The sequence below is a fragment of the Phoenix dactylifera genome, unplaced genomic scaffold (assembly GCF_009389715.1).
Source record: "Phoenix dactylifera cultivar Barhee BC4 unplaced genomic scaffold, palm_55x_up_171113_PBpolish2nd_filt_p 000447F, whole genome shotgun sequence".
Classification (NCBI taxonomy): Eukaryota; Viridiplantae; Streptophyta; class Magnoliopsida; order Arecales; family Arecaceae; genus Phoenix; species Phoenix dactylifera.
The window spans coordinates 75,834-83,841 of NW_024067879.1; positions in this window are offsets into that span (position 1 = coordinate 75,834).

The following is an 8,008-nucleotide window of genomic DNA, read 5'->3' on the forward strand; positions in this document are numbered from 1 at the left end:
ATCAGGAGAAGGTATGGTGTGATGTCCTTCCTATGGGAGTAAGTAGCATTATCCTAGGCAGACCATGGCTATACGATCATGATGCTACCCTGTTTGGACGATCAAATTCATGTTCCTTCAATCATAATGGAAAGAAAATTGTAGTTCACCCTACCCCACCTAAGGACAACGTTAAGAGGGGAGCTAGTAGTAGTCTGAAGGAGATTGTCCATGGATATAAACCTAGAAAACCTGTAGATCTTATTCCATTACCCTCACATGCACGAGTCTCAGAGACAGCAGAATCATATGCACAACATGTCAGGGATTTACATAATGAAATCAGTAAGAAAATTGATATGAGTAACAAAGCTTCTGCGCAAGCAGCTAATCGTCACAAACGGGCTAAGAAATTCATTGAAGGAGACTATGTAATGATTAGACTAAAACCTGAAAGGTTCCCCCGGGAACTATGAAAAAATTGCATGCCCGCAGTGCAGGTCCATTTAGGATATTAAAGAAAATTGAACCTAACGCTTATGTGGTTGACTTACCCCTTGATTTTGGTATTAGCTCGACCTTCAACATCTCAGACCTTATAGAGTATAAGGGACCAACATTGATACCTAGTGAGCCTTTTGATCATGCCCCCATTGAGAGTGAACCCATACCTGAGTGCCCTCCAGCCACATTTCCAGAATCGAGAGATAGGGTTGAACATGTTTTGGATGATCAAGCTATCACCACCCGGAACAAAGGGTACCAACGCTATTTGGTTCACTGGGAGGGTCGACCAAAATCTGATGATTCATGGATTACTCGAGAGGACCTACAGAGACTCAACCCAGATCTCCTAGAAAAGTACCACAGCCAAACCAACCCCTGTTCGACAGAGTCGAATTCTTCCCACCCCGGGAGAATTGGTGCGGGCACCAGAATCCAGAAAAGACTCCAATCAATTAACTCAAGGTCACTGTGGCTTTGATCGAGTCCTGTAATAAATTCAATAAGTCAGAAAGCAAGCCTCAATAAGTCAGAAAGCAAGCCAAGTCAGGACATGTTGCATGTTTCTACCACCACCTTTGCACACCCTTGGAGCACCACCTCGGCATCCACATCAACATCAGCTGGCCACCTCACCACCACTCCAACCAATGGAAGCACGCCAACCAGGATGAAGTCAAGCATAAGGAGCCGGCCACGTCATCTCATCAAAGAAACCAATGCAACGTCATGCCACCTCATCAGAAGAACCAATCACCATGCCACCTCATACAAGTTGACACGTCACCCAAATTCAAAGTCCAAGAGGTCGGCCACAATTTAAATGCAAGAAAATTTCAAATGGGAGCCAACAACTTTTCAAATCCTCCCCCTTAAAGCTGGCCAACTTTCTTTCCTTTTCTCTAGCAACCAAGCCTTCAAATGTGGAGCGCCATTCATTATGTGTTTAAATTTCAAATCATGAGGAAAGTCTATAAATACCTCCTCATGATATCTTGTAAGGGCAGTTGATGAATGAATAAAAAGAGTTTCTTTCTTCCTTAGCAATTTTGCTTTGTCACCTTGAGAGAAGGTTGGGCGTGAGGCCCTTGTTCCAAGTTGGGCGTGAGGCCCTAAAGCCACTACCACATCCACCGCTGCCTTACCTCCTCTCGCCTCCCTTTTCTTTTGTGATTTCCATTCTCCTCTCACGCCAAAGTTCTAATCCTTGTTTCTTTGTAGGTCCTTAAAGTACTCTATGTCATTGGGTCAATTATCCTTCCACACCAATAGCAAAAGGGCCCTGTTGCAACGGAAGATGAAGCTTGGTCATCCAATCATCAACCTTCGAGAGTGAGATCAAGGATCCTCCTCCAGAAAAATTTCAGAAGTTCAATGTTTGGTAAACCTCAACTCTAGGTCTGATTTATTGAAGGAAGTGTCCTAATCAAGTAGTTTCTCAACCACAATGGTCCATTCTTCTAAGTCCTAAATGAATTAGTACATGCGGGTAACTAGTCCTGAAATTACTATGCTCATGTTAATGTTTTCTTATCCCATATGTGACTGAATTTTCAGCTGCTATTAGGCTAGTTAATCAACATAACTTACTGACAATCCTTATGTTTAAATCCCTCACATTCATCCCGCATCAGGCCTTCACCAACAAGAGGGAGGTTAGAGAGTTCCAAGACTTCATCATGGCAAATGAACTGATCGAGCTGGGGTTCACTGGCTCTAGATTCACTTGGTGCAACAACAGACAGGGACAAGCTAGGGTCTCGGAGAGACTAGACAGAGCTTTCGCCACTACTGGATGGGTTCAAGATCACCCGGACTACAGCATGAGCCATCTGCCATGGGTTGCGTCGGACCACTGTCTAATCCTGGTCAGTACCTCACACTCTCTTTCTTACCAGTGTCCTCTTGGACTTGAAAAGTTTTGGCTCTCTTACCCTCGGTCATGGGAGATTATTTGGGAGGCATGGCGGGTGCTGGTAAGGGGGAATGCTATACGTAGGGTGTCCCACAAACTAGAGTGAGCCACGCGGCAATTGCGTTGGTGGAACCGAAAGGAGGTGGGGAACATCTTCAGGAAGCTAGAGGAGGCTGAAATTGCTATTGTAGAACTATAGTCTCAGGAGGAACTGAGAGGGGGCTTGACGGCAGAGGAGCTATGGAGCTCAGATCCTAGTTATCCCTTCATGACTTGCTCCTTTGACAGCAAGAGACCCTATTGAGGTAGAAGTCGCGGGTTCGATAGATCTTGGAGGGGGTCAGGAACACTAGATTCTTTCACCAAGCAGCGATAATCTGAATGCAAAGAAATAGAATCAGAGCCATCAAAGGGTCAGATAATCAGATGACGGAGGATCCAGATGCCATTAAGGGGGTGCTGGAGCAGTTCTTTAGGTCCAGGTGGATGAATTAGATTGGCAGTGAGAAGTCGCCCATCATGCCGATGCCATTGGCCACGGTTTCGAAGGAGGACAACGTTGCTTTGGTCAGACTGGTGTCGACAGAAAAAATCTAGGAGACATTTTGGTCCTTAGCTGAAGACAAGGCTTAGGATCTGATGTCTTTCTTCCGGCATTTTTTAGGAGATACTGGATGGTGGTTAGACAGGATGTGGTAGAGGCTATCCAGCAGTTTTTCAGCACAACAACGAAGTGTGAGGATTGGAAGAGGACATTCATCACCTTGATCCCAAAGAAATCAAACGTCGTGGAGCCGAACCACTATCGACCGATCAACTTGTGTACCACCTTGTACAAGACTATGACGAAGATCCTAGTGGCCATATTGAGGAGCATTTTGCCGAGGATCATCAGTCCGGAGCAGAAGCCTTTGTGGGAGGTCGGAGCATCACCGACAATGTGCTTATTGCTCAGGAGTTCGTGTTCGATCTTTGGACAACCCCGTGTCGGAGGAGCTTGATGGAGGTCAAGCTGGACATGAAGAGGGCCTATAACAGGATGAGCTAGAGCTTTCTGAGGCGATCACTAGGGAGCTTTGGATTTCATAAGACGTGGGGTGATGGGGTGCATCAGTTCTCCTTCCTTCGCCATCTTGGTGAGCGGCCTACGCAGTTTTTTGTATCTTTGGTAGGGCTAAGACAGGGATGCATGCTGTCTCCCCTGCTATTCATCATATGCGCTTCGCTATCCAAAGCCCTCAGATGGGCTGCCGAGATCCAGGTATGATAGGCCTATAGGTCGGGGCCGGAGTCCATTCAAATTTTGTACCGCTATTTGCAAATGATTGTTTGCTTTTAGCTCGGGCGACTAGGCAGATGACATCGGTCATCCGGAGGATCCTCGAGAATTATTGTGCAACCTCTGGCCAGCAGGTCAATCTGGCCAAGTCAGCTATTTGCTTCAGTCCAAGGACTAAGCCCAGATGAAGACCTACATCAAGCAGATTTTGGGAGTGGGCGAGCAGGAGGGCCCACTGAAATACCTTGGGGTTCCTATTACTTGTCGTCATCTTCGATGCGGGGATTGTTTCTCTATTGAGTAGAGCATTAGACACAAGCTTGAGGGGTGGCAGATGGATGCTTTATCTATGATGGGTAGAGTGACTTTGGTACAGGCGGTCCTCAGCTCGATACCTGCTATTGAACACCATCATGCCGCTAGCGCCATTGAGGTCCCTCGAGCAGCTGTTCAGGGACTTCATCTGGGGCAGAAGGGAGGGCAAATGGGGCATCCACTTGGTAGCATGGGAGGTGATTTGTCAGCCGGTTAGGTCATCGAGGCTGGGCGTGCACGCTTTGGTGGCAAGGCGAGAGATTTTAGCGGCAAAACATGCAGTTGTATACATCATGGAACCAGATAGCTTGTGGTGTGCCCTTATGAGAGGTAAGTATGGTGCACACACTGCGGCGACTGACTTCCGGGCAAGGAGCCATTGCTCCTTCATATGGAAGGAGATATGCGCCCATGCTCTGGCGGTGCTCTCTGCAATCAAGTGGGCCATTAGCGATGGGCAGTCTATCGATGTGTTGAAGGATGCTTGGTGTCCGAGCAGCTGCTTGGTCGGATGCCGACGATGGTCGATTCGGTGAGGTTGGTGGGTTTGTAGAGTCAATGATTTAATCTCTTCAGGAGTGGGTAGATGAAATGAGCCGTTGATCGGAGATACATTCGGGAAGCAGCTGGTGGAGAGGGCTCTGGCACTCCTGATTCCAGCAGGGAGGACGATGGACAGACTGGTCTGGACTTCGACAGGGAGGGCAAAGGTACGTGCCAGGGACCTGCAGGGATTGATGGAAGAGGAGACAACACGACAGGTTGATGGTGGGTGGATTTGAAGGATGCGTATCCACCCTAGCATAGTTTTGTTCATCTAAAAGGTGATGTGAGGTTGTCTACCAACCCGAAGTATGGTGGCTAGGAGGGACACAAGGATTACTCCAATATGTAGGGAGTGCCCTGACATGGAGGAGTCTATCAGTCATGTACTTCTTGGTTGCCCTCGAGCAGTACGGGTTTAGAGGAGGGCTTCATTTCCCATGCCATAGTCCATGGGGTTGGCCAAGAAGCTTCTACGCCTCATGAGGGAAGCCTTGAGGAGACAGAGTTCTGCTGAGTGGGGCATCACCTGCACTTACCGGGCTTATCATATCTGACTAGATAGAAACACCCGTCTCTTTGAGGATAGGAGGACATCTCCCAGTGCGGTGGTGGATAGAGCCCTCCATCAGGCTGCAGAGATCATCCACACTACCATGGCGACTTCATCCAGGATGGCTAGGGACATCTGGGACTCCCATTTCGTTGCTGCAGTGCCGAAATTCACCTTTGTCTCTCGGGAGCCCCCACCCCCAGCCATCTCAAGGTGAATTCGATGGCAGTGTGTTGGCAGATGGAGAAAGAGAAGGTATGAGTTTTGTGATTAGGGATCACAACTTCAGACTGATTGCCACAGGAGGGCGTCACACCTGTGACATGACAGCCATTGGAGAGAAGCTCAGGGCAGCGTGGGAGGGCATCACCGTTGCGAGGGGACTCAACAATGGAGGGGCGATGGCCATCTACTGCTTAGGGATATTTGTAGGATAGCGAGAGACTGTGACTCATTTGAAGCCATTCATGTGTATCGAAAAACGAACAAGGCTGCATATTGGGTCGTCTTCTTCGCCGCTCACCACTCGGAAGAGGTTCTTTGGACGTGTTTTGTGGCTACCCCCTCACCCTTACGCCATCTTCTTTCTATTGACTCTATTGGCAGCACTCATCCTAGAGCAGTGTGAGCAGCCGTTGTACCAAAAAAAAAAGAGATTACTACTTTTTTTTAATAAAAAATGGTAATTGACATTTAATTCCTTTTGATTTATAAAAATAGAAAATTCAACGCCGCTGAAATCAGTCATCCAACTGCATCCAAATCTAACATGGTAGGGGTGTAAATTGGATTTGTTATCAAATAGAGATTAATGTTTTCTTTTTTTGATAAAACATGATAATTGAAATTTATTTTTTGTATTTATAAAAAATAGAAAAATCAGTCATCCAACTGTATCCAAATCTAACCTGGTAGGGTTGCAAATGGGATTTGGTATCAAATAGAGATTATTGTTTTCTATTTTTTAATAAAAAATGGTAATTGACATTTAATTCCTTTTGATTTATAAAAATAGAAAAATCAATGCTACTGAAATTAGTCATCCAACTGCATCTAAATCTTATATGGTAGGGGTGCAAATGTGTTGGGTCGGACCGGGTCATAAGTGACCCTGACTCAACCTAGTTTCTTATTCGGGTCCTAATTTTGGACCCAGACCCAACCCAATAGAAGATCGAGTCAGGTCGAGTTGGGTCAAATCCACGGCTACAATTTTTGACCCAACGGATTATTTGGGTCGGATCGGGTCCATGTATAACTCGATCCCAATCCAAAAAAATTAGGTCGGTTTCGGGTCGGGTTTGGACCCCCATTCAACTTTACAACATAAATATGAAGCAGATTTCAGTTTTCATGCACAACACGTTATAAAAATTTATGTACAATCAACAAATCTGAACCCCACCAAAATCTGAATGAACAAGCAAATGAATTAGAGTGCTTGTGGTGCTTGTATGGTAAGCTTAGAGAAAACTTTCAATTGGGTTGCAAAATTAGTTTGCATTGCAGTAGTGAGATACATCTCTAACTCAGTGGTGAGATGCATCTCGAGCCAACGAGCAAGTATGTGTACTGTTGCTAGCCTAAAACCCACAAGGCCCAATTAGGCCTGAAACATCTGAACTTCAATAAATGCTTATCTTCTTGCATTTTATCATTCAACATAGGATTATTAAATATGGGATTTTTAAAACTTAAACCTTTTAAAAACAAAATCAATAAGCTTTTTAACAATCTCTCGCAAAAGGTTTAAATTTTTAACATTGCTAAGATAATAGAGAAGAAACTTTTGGTAACTTACATTGTGTAATGATGAGGTATTCAATGAACTTAAATCTTACTTAGTGCTGATTGTATTCATCTAAAGAAATTACAATGTATTAGAATTTGAACTAGGATCTTATCTCAGATTTTTACATAACACACATATGTATCAATTGGGTCTTACTACAGTCAAGGCATATTAAAAATCTTGCATTTAACACCTTGATTTTCATAAAAATTTATTAAGGTTGGCCCAAAATCCTAGCCACAATCTTTATGATGGTCAGCATATAGATGAGCGCTCTAAAGGTATTTGTGATTTAATATTCGATAGACTTCTTGCCTTGAACTTATTAAAAGTATCACTTAACCTTTCATTTATTTTGTCATATGTATGAACACTTATTATAAGGATGCAAGAAGATATTTCTAAAAAGTTGTACTCAGGCATGATCATTTATTCAGCTTTATTTTTACCACATGGAATCTTTTTTTATGGGATTTCCAAACACAAAGATGGTACCCATTATCAGTGACCATATAATGAGCTTAAGCCCCATCTCCTTCGAAAACATCTGATAAACCTTTGGTTAACAGGTTTATCAAGTTTTTCTATGATGTGACATACTCCAAGGAAATTATAAATTTTACATATTGCCTTAAATGTTTGTGAAGAAGTTGGATATACAAATTCATGATTTTCTTGATACTCTTTTGGATCTATTAGTTTTAATAGATTGATATAACCAGAACTAGTTTGGTACCAAAGTTAACTATAATATAAAATTTTTAATCTTATCTGCCTTTGTATATTTAGTATCCAGATTAATCAATTTGATCTCCATGACACTTCAAGATACAATTATTTGCTTGAAAGATCCCTACGCTATGGTAGAACAACCAAGAAGAAAGAAAGAGCCTATGGTTGATTGAAGATCTAAGAAATCAATAACCCGATTTGTGTTGCCGTAACTCTCGACCACCTCAATGTATCTATTGCAGAGAAAAGAAAGATCAATCTCCCTTAAGATAACGTAACACTTGTTATAGAGTAGCCCAATAGGATTGATTTAAATTATGAGTACATCTAGTTAACCCCCCACAACATAAGCAATATCAGGTCTTATCCTACTTGTCACATAGTGAGATCATATGA